This window comes from Pinus tabuliformis, chromosome 8 (assembly GCF_031772625.1).
Source record: "Pinus tabuliformis cultivar Carrire ecotype Pingquan chromosome 8, CPIR1, whole genome shotgun sequence".
In the NCBI taxonomy this organism is placed as follows: domain Eukaryota; kingdom Viridiplantae; phylum Streptophyta; class Pinopsida; order Pinales; family Pinaceae; genus Pinus; species Pinus tabuliformis.
The window spans coordinates 377429783-377442712 of NC_142294.1; positions in this window are offsets into that span (position 1 = coordinate 377429783).

A 12930-nucleotide genomic window follows, 5' to 3' on the forward strand; every position below is an offset into this window, starting at 1 on the left:
ACCTTAAGATTTACTTGTTTCAACACTAGAAATAGATAAATTCAAACCATATGACGAAAGCAAAATCTCAATCAGCTATGAACAACAAACAAACTAACTCTTAGGATCAAAACGACACTTTACACAGTCTAGATCTAAGAGGCCACAGCAAGACTAGTTCACTTTCGTTATGGGAAACTGTAAATGAGGTAGGAAATACGAAAAGAACAATCACAGTTTCTTTATACAACCGAGGCGGAATAGTGACAAAGAAAGGTGGTTTCAAATAGGTACATTGGTTGATAACAGGCTGCAAAAACAATACTGAAAACTGGGCAACAGAAAGCAGAGAACCCCAGTTGCACAAGGCAAAACTGGTTCAGCGCAACCCTGACACTGTCAGTTTGATATTCAGCGCAGGTAGCCCCTTCGGGTCCTGCGTTGAAGTGCAGACTGCCTTCACAGTGCCTGCGTTGAAGAGGAAACTCTCGTTTCTCTCAGGTTCCGGGTTACATATTGCTCAAAAATCAACTGTTTTAGGCCAAATCAAAGGCTATCAATCAAGCACACTAGAGGATGATTCAAATAAAGATGAAGACTATCACTAAGAGCTATTCAGAGTCCTTGTGGATCAGCTCTTCAAATCATAAACATGCCCAGAAACTGAGCTAGAGTAGCTACCCTCTACTTTGCATCTGAAAGATTCAAATGCAGTTCAATTCGGTACTCCCTGTGTTTATAAAATGAATAGCAAGAAACACAAACAACCAACAAGATACGATCCCCAGTGGAGTCGCCAATTTGTTGTTGGGAAAAGTATCCAATATGGAATGACCCTATCCCACTCTAAGGGTGACAGTTCCTTAGCAACAACCGAAGCAAAGCTATCTAAGATTTCTTCTTTATAAAAGTAAAAGGAGGGAGAAATAGATCCACTAACCGATGTCTTCCGCTAATGGTTGATCCAATCTTCTCTCCTTGCTGCTTGCTCCCAACTCCTTGCTCTCTCACGGGCCCAGCTACACAGAGATCCTGCAAAATAACAAGAGAGGGAAACTACAAGAAGCATACATTCATAATTGATTCAAGGATTAGAATAAATCAAATACACAAGTACATCAATACATCATTGAAACACATGCATATAGAAGAACCTCAAATGCTTTATTAATGGAAGAAAGTAAGGCAGGATGTGATACAACCATAAGAGGCCCAATCCAGCATCACCTTCCCGACGGAAAGAAATCTCCTCTTCACCTCCTTCAAAGCAAATCACCTCAATAATTCTATACTAAAACCAACAGCAGTTCTTTGCACAAATTCCAGCCTCCCAGATCTCATAGGGTAGAGATCCTTATATAGAGTTTTGGAGAGAAGATGAGTCAGCTTGATGTGTGACTAGTGTCCTCTCCAACTCCAATTCTTCTTCAGTTCTTGAGTCCACTTGGAGATCCTTGCTTCCACTTGGAGTTTTAGGACCTCTTACTCATCACTAGGCGAATTCCTTGATCCAAGTGTCACTTTGGAAGCTTCCTGGGCACTGACACATTGAGGAAAGATACCTCCACATGTCAAAACTCGCTCAGCGCAGGTAGCCTTTGTTGGAGTTGACATTCAACGCAGGTAGACCATGGAGCAGTTGAGATTCAGCGCAGATGCTCAGTGGAGCAGTTGACATGATCCAGAATTGACTTGTTTTTGAGTGTTTTTTAGTGGAGGACTGATTTGAATTGCTGTGGTTTGCTGACCTTGTTCCTCTAAGGGTAGGAACAACATGTTTAGGGACTTTGGATCCCTTAGATTATTGACATTTCATGCTTCATGCTGTAAGGCACAAAAATGTCTATAACACTCATCCTCCTTGCATACATCTATATATGAATCCCTCATCCCAGAGATCCAGAGGCTGGAATTTTGCACATTGTAAGGAATTGTTGTTGGTTTTGAGATACATATCAGAGAATTGGGTGATCTGTGCTTTGTTGGGGTTGAAGAAGGGACTTCTCTGCTGGGAGGTTGATGCTGGGTCAGGAATCATTGGTTTTAACTCCTCCTGGATCTTCTTGTATATCAATAAAACTATTTGAGTTTCTTCTCCATGCTTGTGTTTCATTGATGTTTGTTACATTTGTATGGTTAACTTAAATCTGATCCTAAGTTATTTATGAATATAAGTCCATGTCTTTGTATAGTTTCTTCCTTCTGTGATCTTGCAGGTACTTGGTGAAGCTGGGCAAGCAAGGGAGCAGGTAGCTGGAAGCTGTCAAAGAGAAAAGAGATTGGATCAAAGGACTAGCGCAAGACACAGGTTGGTTCATCCTATTCCTCTTCGTTTATAGTTCATAAAGAAGAATACAAAAGTAGTTTTCTCTGTTTGTTTCTAAGGTTGCTGTCACACCTTAGTGGGATAGAGCAGATCTAGATAGACACTTTCCCGATAACAAAATGGTGACTCCGCTGGGGATCGTGTCTAGTTAGTTTGTTTGTGTTTCTCTTGTTGTTTGTTTCATAAACTTAGAAGTAGCCATCGAACTGCATTTGCCATTGACAAATGCAAAGTAGACATCTGCTGCTTCAATCCACTCACTGGATCTGTTTATGATTTGAACAGTTGATTCATAAACTAACTAATCACCCTTGTGATAGCTCTTAGAACCCCCCTTAGATCTACCTCTGATTGTGTATTATTGATTGCTCTTACTCGGCCAAAAACTAAAGATTAAACTGCAAACCGTGACCCAGAACCCGGATAGAATTCTCGTTTCTGCCCCAGTGCAGGCTCTGTGAAGAGGTTCTGCATTTCAACGCACTTCCCGAGAGGGCTACCTGCGCTGCAATGCAGTTTCTCTGTGTAATAGGTGCGCTGATCAGCCTAGCCTTGTGCAGCTGAGGTTCTTTGCTTCATTTTTTCAGTTTTGTCTCTGATTTTTGCAGCCTATGATCAGTATTTCACTGTTTCAAATCCCTTTTCTTTACTGATATTCCACCTCAGTTGTACGAAAGAAACTATAGATGTTTTTATGTGTTTGCTGCATCGTTTACAGTTTTCCATTGCAAAAGTAGAATAGTCGTACTGTCGTCCTTTGATTTAGATCTGTCGCAAGTGTCGATTTTGATCATAGGAGAAAGTTTATTTGCTGTTGATAGTCGATTATGCTTTTACTTTTGCCTTTGGCTTGAATTTGTGACTTTCTAGTGTCGAAACAAGTATTTATTTCAAAATCATAAAGTGTCGTAATCGTCTCTAACTTTTGATTTCGAAAAGAAGCTTGTTTGTGTTTGTCACTTGAAAGCGAATTCAGATTTGTACAACAACTTTCTTTTTAGGCATCAATATTAAGAAAGTGAAAAACAAAACACATGCATGTGCATTTGCATATTGGCAGTCTGTTTGGCTTGATTTAGGAAAGTGCATTTACAGTGTGCTCTTTGCTCTTTGCGAAAATTTTATGTCTTTCTTTTCCCTTAGTAGCTAGGATTTTCATTGCTGAAAAGAGATAAAAGTTTGTTTATCATCTTTAGATTGCATTTTAGGAATTACATCTACATCTCGTGGTGATCCCAAAAGGCAAACTTCATAAGAAATATCAACTTAAAATAAACTCAATGAACTTAACAACGCTTTGGAACTTAACGCACAACATTTAGAGGTCTAGGCTAGAGACATATTCCAGCGTCGTAAAGCTTGGTAACTGTTGTCCTCATTGATGGTTGGGTGATTCCTCCACTTTGAGACGATAAGTGCCAGTACGGACTTGTGCTCCCACGTACAGTCGAGTATATATTGGGAGACCCCTATAGGCTTAAAACCTTTATCCATAGGAAGCTATGTCGGCCGCCCTACTGATCGCAATGCACTGAACACAGCATTCCGGAAGATTGACTGCCGTACCGTAAAAATTATTCTGCAGTTTTGCGATTGGTTTGGTACTCCCTCTACCTAGACCTCCAGAGCAGTCCCTTTCATTCCTTTTCAGACTCCTTAATGGAAAAGGTCCATCTGAGCACTTCTCACTTCAGGCTCATTAAAAATCGAAGGCGACTAGAGTCATCTTTTGTTTTTTCTCGACTCTTAAAAACTGAAAAAACAAGTTGTGTCAAAGCGTGTTATAATTTATTTTAAACGGAATATTCATACCCTTTTCCTACGTTGATCTTGGGTTGAGAAAATGGAGCCTACCAACCAAGGAATTCCCCTTGGTGGAAATCCTAGTCCCTTCTCCTCTTGGGGAGATGTTGGTGCGCCCCATACGGCCACATTGTCGCTTCCAGGACTGACAATTGGCTTTCCAGTATGGCTCTTCTCAACCAATGTCGTTCAGAACACCACTATTCCTGAACAATCAAATCAACAATTAGACGAGTCCAGAGTTGCCCACCAGCCTTCTACTTCCTCTAATTCTTCCTCTCCTCCTTCCTCTTCACTTGATGGAACTAGTAAAGCTAAAAGCCAAGTTCCCAAGGAGAAGAAGGAAAAGAAGAAGAAAGAGAAAAAGAAGAAGGAGCCAAATGCGAATGGGGGAAAATGAGTGCTGTCTAACGAAAATCCACACACTGCACTGACCAGGCCTAAATCGCCATGTGTCATTTGTAAAGGAGACCACTTTCACAGAGATTGTCCCTGCATCCCTCGGATACTAAGGGACTAGTCTCCTCGTTTGCACAGCCCGGTGTCGTCAACCTCTGATGATCATGTTGAAAGCACACCGTCAACTAGTGAAAGTGAAGCCCCGGGACAAAAATGGAAAGCTAGGCTTCCTTGTAAACTGTGCGAAGGAAATCATGCCCTCCACCATTGTCCCTTCTTAGACGAAGCTAAAAGAGTTTTGGATGATTGTCCGGTTTCACCGTTACGACTCCCTCCTGGATATAAAAAACTCTTGCCGAGTCCGTCACTAGTTGAGAATCCAGCTGGCCCGCTCAAGTCGTCGGCTGAAGCACCTATCATTGAAGATAAACCAACTGAATCCATACCAGACGAAATTCAAAAGGTCGAGGCGGCAGTTGACCAGCTCTTGTCTTCAGAGGTTTTATCTTCGGATGATACAGTCACTGAAGAGAACAAGGATGACACCGTCCAAATTCTCTTCATCAACACAGACTCCAACGAACATGGGGGCAATCTACCCGTTCCTTTACCGCAGGAAGGAAGTTGGTCAGAGCCATACCCGGCCGTCTATTCGGTCCCACCTCCAAGCAACCTAGTTGTCTCCTTCGACTGGAATCAACTAGGCAGACCCCGTTTACCAGCAAGCATACCATTCCGAATTATCGTTCAAATATATAGAATGGTCATGGCTGGTACCGTCATAGATGAGGGGGCTTCTGTGAGTATCCTTTCCTCTATTTCTTGGAAAGCGCTTGGTTCGCCATCGCTTTTGCCTGAGATGAGAAATCTGACAGGCTTTGATAAAGGAACCAGTCGACCTTTAGGGATCCCTCCTGATGTGCCCATAACATTGAGAGGGAAGACAGTTCGCATGAACGTCATGGTAGTTCAAGGACCCTTGGATTATAACCTACTCCTTGGATGAGACTATATTTATTGCATGGGAGCAATCGTCTCCTCACTCTTTAGAGTAATGTGTTTTCCGCACGAAGGAAGAGTGGTCAAGCTCATGGACCAGCTTTCATTTCCCGGATCACGCATAGCAAATAGTCATATACCGTCCCAAAATGGTCTCTTCACGCAAGAAATGTCTCAATCCCCAGTCCGTCCTCCCGATGAGCGTGAGTAATTCGGGGGGATATGACTGAAACCCAGGGGGCATGCGTCCTGGTCTGCTTCGGCAGGAAAACTTCGGGTATAGGGTAGGTTTCCGCGGGAGAATATGACTAGTCTGTACCCCATCCGTCAGTGGAAGAGGGGTTATTCTAGAATAAGATTCTCTTGTCAAAGTTATGTGAGTTGGCGGACGTCGTCGCTCACCCTTGTTTATCACGGTAGACATCACCGAAGAAGTGTTTTGTTTACGCCGTAAATAGAACAATCTTTGGGTAACCTGTAAGAGGTAGGCCTCTGCTGATAGAACAAATGTTTTGTCTGCAAATTGAGGGGTAACTTTGAAACTCTGTTTTATACCTGGGGGCATGCAAACCTTTTGGCGTGCAAGCGAGGGGCGGCTATTTATTTTTTAAATTTTTAGGACCTCTAACCCTTTAAACTCGTAGGATTAGTCGTCACCAAACTTGCATAAAGAAAGGATGTGGGGCAAAAATCTAAAAGTTGCCATTTCTATATGAGACTTCTTATCATATGACTGGATTAATCGAGCAGTTTTAGCACATAGTTCAAGCTCGTTAAAAAATAAACATAAGACATGAGCAAATGTTTCCACCCGCGTTTAAGCTCGTTAAAAAATGAACTATTCCCCGATAAATAACCACCGTGAATGAAACATTTCAGCCATTAAAGCCTTGGTCGTGTTTGCACCGTCACCTCCACTTTTCCATTGGCCGATCATTCACCTCCATTTGATTGTTTACCCATTTTGAGGAACAGCTGCGAAGAGTGATTTCACTAGCCATCCTTGTGACACTGCCATGATTGGAAAATTCCAAACCTTACCTGGAATCAGCTGCTACCCATTTTATCACTCGTTCCTCAAAAGACGAGTCTTCTTTAAGCTCTTTTCAACTGACTCGTAAAATATGAAAAGATTGCCGAGTTTTGGCCTTCCAGCTCATTAAAGCGACTGGAAGTGCTATCCCTCCTCTAGATTTTAATCTTTTTGGACCTGAGGGATTATTGCACAAAAAGATCGAGTGCTTGTTTTGTTCGGCTCGTTAAAGCTAATCGAAAATTCATCCCTTCTGTATTGTTTTATACCTTTTCGGACTTAAGGGATTAGATGACGAAAAAGGAATTTTGGAGTTAACTTTACGTACCTTTTCAGACTCTCTAAAAATGAAAAGGACCGAGTTATCTTTGTCGTTAGACTCGTTAAAAAGATTAATAGCGACAAACTTGTCTTTAGACGAGAACGAGTTTCACTATCGCTAGGCTCGTTAAAACATAGCGATGGGTTTGCCTGAAGGGAAAATTATAGAACAAGAATATGTTATCCTCCTCAAGCTTGACAAAAATAAAGAGGTACTGGTCAGCAATGACTGGGGAAAAATTGGGAAGAAAACTCAAAGAATCTTTATTGGTAGCAAGTCGCTCTTGAACATGACACTTCCACTCCGTGCCCGAGTCGGGTTGAGTTGTTCCATTCACCGGTCACATCGCCATGGTCTCGCCATACCATCCACATTTGGCATTAATGCTACCAATCCATCACATAAGTGTCACCGACATGTTCAAGAGAAGTCATCCAGAAAGGCCACCTGTGTCGCGCCCACTACCATACATTATACTCCATTCTTTCATGACCGCCACCCTGAACCATATATCATCAGATCGTTTTCACCTCCATCAAAATCATTTGCTCCATTCTGTGTCATTGATGTGGGATTCATTAAGGCCCTCCTATGACGGATCACTTCTTGTCGACATCAGCTCATTATCCAAGAAGTTGATCTAGGAACACCCCATTCAGTACTTTGAAGCTTGCATGCCTCAATGGCAAGTTTCTCACTTCCGGCGACAGGTATACATCAATGACCTTCGACCGAAAGATTTTGCGTGGTGTTCGACACCAAGTCCTTTATTCACACCACGTGAATTGTACTGCAGTACCTTGAGGGCCATTATCATTATCGGTGATTCCTCTCGCGCTTGTTAACAGTTTACATCATTGACTGGTAATCAAGCGATGTCTTTCCATGTTCGACTTCAAAACATTTCTCACATGGATCGACTTGTACTTCGAGTGAAGATCGGACAAGATTGAAGACCCCAGATATAGTTTCATCCATCCAGGCTGCGATATATATTCATGAAAATAAAGACATTGAAATGTACAGCATTGCAGCACAGATAATCATCCTACCAAAAGGATGATGGCTCTATCAGAATCATCAGTCTACCATTAGACGATTGTCTGTCCTATGTACATGAAAATGAACTTATAAAGCTGAGCATGGGAATGCCCGCCTCAGCTAGATCATGAAAACAGTATGAAGATAATGTATTGTATTGTATCTTATTACAGGTCTCCTCCCAACATTGAAAGAACTTCGGATCCTCCTAATAAAGCATTTCACCCGATAAACGACCTCATACTTTAGGGGGCAACTGTTATAGACATTTTTGTGCCTTACAGCTCTAAGCATGAAATGTCCATAAACCAAGGGCTCCTAAGTCCCTAAAAGTGTTGTTCTAACTCCTAAAGGAACAAGGTCAAAAAATTACAGCTTCTCCCAGAAGTTCTCCACCAGAAACTGCTCAGAATAAGTCAAATCAAGATCATTTCAGCTGCTCCACTAGCCAAGTGTGTTGCATAGCACCTAAGTCCACTAGCTAGGTGTGTTGCAACGCACCTAAATGCACTACCAGGGTGCGTTGAGCGGGAAATGACAAGTGGCAGAGTCATTCCACGAGGTGGAGAGATAATGGAAGCTTCCATAATCTTCTCCAATGACACTTGCCTCACTGAATTCGACCAAGGATAAGTAAGAGGCTCTCAGTCTCCAAGTGGAAGAAAGAACTGACAGAGAGAAGCCGCTAATCAATTCATGAGCTGACTCATCCTCCTTGCATACATCTATATATGGATCCCTCATCCCAGAGATCCAGAGTCTGGAATTTTGCACATTGTAAGGAATTGTTGTTGGTTTTGAGATACATATCAGAGAATTGGGTGATCTATGCTTTGTTGGGGTTGAAGAAGGGACTTCTTTGCTGGGAGGTTGATGCTGGGTCAGGAATCATCGGTTGTAACTCCTCCTGGATCTTCTTGTATATCAATAAAACTATTTGAGTTTCTTCTCCATGCTTGTGTTTCATTGATGTTTGTTACATTTGTATGGTTAACTTAAATCTGATCCTAAGTTATTTATGAATATAATTCCATGTATTTGTATAGTTTCTTCCTTCTGTGATCTTGTAGGTACTTGGTGAAGCTGGGCAAGCAAGGGAGCAGGTAGCTGGAAGCTGTCAAAGAGAAAAGAGATTGGATCAAAGGACTAGCGCAAGACACAGGTTGGTTCATCCTATTCCTCTTCGTTTATAGTTCATAAAGAAGAATACACAAGTAGTTTTCTCTGTTTGTTTCTAAGGTTTCTGTCACACCTTAGTGGGATAGAGCAGATCTAGATAGACGCTTTTCCCGATAACACATCCCTATCCACTTCTCAGGAGAAGGAGCTATGTAGCTTACTAAGAAAACATTTAGATGCCTTCGCCTAGAGTTATAAGGAGATGAAGGGAGTGCACGCTTCAGTATGTACTCATCATATATACATACAGGAAAATTGCAAACTAGTCAAGCAACCTCAAAGGAGGATGAATCCAGCACTTAAAGATATTGTTAAGGAAGAACTGTAGAAATTGCTTGATACAGGATTCATCTACCCCATCTCTGATGATGAATGGGTCTCTCCTTTGGTGCTAGTGCCAAAGAAAAACGGTAAGTGGAGAATCTGTTTTGATTATCGGGAATTAAACAAAGCCATTAAAAAGGACCATTTTCCTTTACCTTTCATATATCAACTATTAGACAGGTCTAGCAGGGAAAAAGTTTTTCTCTTTCCTATATGGGTTTAGCGGGTACAATCAGATTCAAATCAGCCCGGAAGACCAAGATAAGACCATTTTCACTTGTCCTTGGGGTACCTTTGGATACCGAGTCCTTCCTTTTGGTTTGTGTAATGCTCCAGCCACTTTCCAAAGAGCGGTACTGAATATATTCTCTGAATTATTTCATGATGTAATAGAGATATATATGGATGACTTTACTCCTTATGGCTTTGATTTTCAGGAATATTTATCTAACATAGGAAAAGTTCTAGACAAGTGTATTGAGATGAATGTGTCCTTCAGTTTGGAAAAATGTGAATTTTTGATGACTGAAGGAACCATGCTAGGTCATGCAATATCTCAACAAGGATTGCAGGTGGACCCCAACAAAATTTCCATCATCCAAAGGCTTCCATCTCCTCAAAAGGTGAGAGGTGTCAGAAGTTTCCTAGGTTTAGCTGGGTATTACCGGAGATTCATTAAAGATTTTAGCAAGATAGCCTCTCCTTTGTTTGGCCTTTCAGGCAAAGATGTTGAGTTTATATGGTTGGAAAATTGTCAAGAAGCCCTAGATACCTTGAAGGGCAAGCTTGTGACTACCCCAATTTTGAGAGGCCCAAACTGGGCCCTACCTTTCCACATTCACACTGATGCCTCGAACAAAGCAATAGGAGCAGCCTTGGGACAAATTGATGAAAAACTGCCTTATGCCATATACTTTATAAGCAAAAACTTGTGAAAGGTAGAGCTAATCTATACAGTCACTAAAAAGGAACTCCTAGCTGTTGTACATTCCTTAAACAAATTCAGACATTATATCATAGGCTATCAAACTTTTCCGCACACTGATCATGTTGCAATTAGATATTTAATGAACAAACTGGATGTGAATTCTCGCATTATTAGATGGTTACTTTTACTATAGCAATTTGATTTGACCATTGTTGATAAGCCTGGTAAAGAAGATGTTGTTGCTGACTTTTTGACTAGAGTAAATTTTCCTACAGGTGAAGAAGGAATGGTGGATGATCAAATGCCAGATGAACACCTGTTTTCTATCTCAGTACTCTCTCCATGGTTTGCTAATATAACAAACTTCTTGGTTTCAACATAGTTCCCACCACACTTATCCTCAAAAGAGAAGAGCAATATAGTAAGGAAAAGCACCCATTTCACCTGGATTGGGGGCAATCTCTTCAAACTTGGCCCAGATCAGATCTTGAGGAGATGTGTCAAGGAGGAGGAAGTTTTTGACATCCTCCTGACTTGTCATGACGGGCCTTGTGGAGGTCATTTTGCAGCAAAAAGAACTGCCTTCAAGATACTGCAAGCAGGCTACTATTGGCCCACTCTTCATCGGGATGTGAGGAGATATGTCAACCAATGTGATCGGTGTCAAAGGATGGGGAAACCTACTCCAAAGGATGAGATGCCCATGCAACCTCAAGTGACCTTTGAGCCATTTGAGAAGTGGGGCATGGACTTTGTGGGTCCTATTAGCCCTCCTTCAAAATAGAAGCAATACATCATTGTGTGCACTGATTACCTGAGAAAGTGGGAAGAAACAAAAGAAATCAAAGCAACAACAAAGGAAAAAGTAGCTGAATTTTTTAGAGAGAAAATATTCTACAAGTTCGGGTATCCAAGAGAGTTGGTCACAGATCAAGGCAGCCAGTTCACTTCTAATCTGATTGAAGATCTGCTCACACATCATAGAATCAAGCACGGGACTTCCACCCCTTACCATCCACAAGCCAATGGGCAGGTGGAGGTCACTAACAGACCATTGGAAGGGATCCTGACAAAGGTAGTGAGCAGTAGCAGAAAAGAGTGGGTGCACAGATTAGTTGAGGCCACATGGGGCCACAACACAACATGGAAGACCACTACAGGGTTCACACCCTACGAGCTAGTCTATGGGAAGAAGGTTTTGCTGTCAATAGAATTTGAATTCAACACCCTAAGGATGGCAGTGCAACTAGACCTAGACTTCAGCCATGCACAGAAGGAAAGGTTAATCTAGCTCAATGGATTGGCTAAACAAATATTGCAAGCCCTTCTCCACATAGAGGTAGTTTAACTTCAGAGGAAGATATGGCATGACAAAAATATCAAGGAGAAGCAATTCCAAGAAGGAGATTGGGCACTACTCTATGATTCAAGGTATAAAGACTTCAAAGGCAAGCTGAGGACAAGATGGTTGGGACCCTACACTATGGAAAAATGCAATGACAATGGTTCAGTCCTGATCAGAACCATTGATGATGAAGCCATCCCCATGCTTGTCAATGGACATCGGTTGAAAATTTACAAGAAGCCCCTCTCCAAGTGAGAGTTCATTGAAGATTTGAATAAGACAGTGATGGTAGTGGAGCATGTCTTAGCCTCCACTTCACCCACTCACTGAAGGAAAAGAAAACAAATGAAAAAAAATAAAGACTCAAGTGAAAACCTCCATGAGGCACTTGAAGTCCCATCATTGGGTTGAAAACCTCTCCTGAGGTGGCCCAGTGATGTCAAAAAAAAAAAACGAGAGAGAATAAGATCCCTGGGTGAAAACCTCGCTTGGAGGCGCCCAAGGTAGGCAATTAGGGTGAAAACCTCATGAGGTGCCCTAGTTGTTTTCAAAAAAGAAAAAGAAGAAAAAATAAAAAGAAAACTAAATTTTAAGGTGAATTGCAGGTTTACAAGAGGACCATGGAGAGAAAGAGGAGATGCCATAGAGCCCTGAAATTCACACCAACACCTATTTCATCTCCTCCACACTCTTCTCCATCATTTTTGACCTTTCTTCCACCCCACAGTGTTTTTTTCTACAAACTGTGTGTTCTACAAGAGGCTCCTGTAGGAATTACGGAGAGCCAGAAATGGTTCCAAAAAGAAGTTTGAGGGGCTGGGAAGCTTCATGAAGAACATATAAACCCTCCTACAGCTATCAACCCACCTTGCCATCCATTACACACCTGAATCACATCATCATCATCATTGTTTTCCTTCCTATCCAAAAAAAACAGTTTTTAATAAAAAGAGAAATAAGAAAACAAAAATAAGAAAGGAAGCAGCACCTCAAATCTCACCTGCAACTTAACTATTAGCTCTCCATCTCCCTCAGCATCTCTGGCATCATCTTCACAAACCCCAGCAAAGAAATAAGTTGAAATTTCAAGGGGAGAAGCAGCTACAGGAGCTCTTGTAGGAATTCCTATAGCAGCTGATCCCATTAAAATCAAGCCATAGCAGCAAAAGAAGTGCAACCATGAGGATTTAAGGAGACATATGAAGCTTAGTCTAGCCAAAGGATACCTGCACAAGACAAACAACCACACATC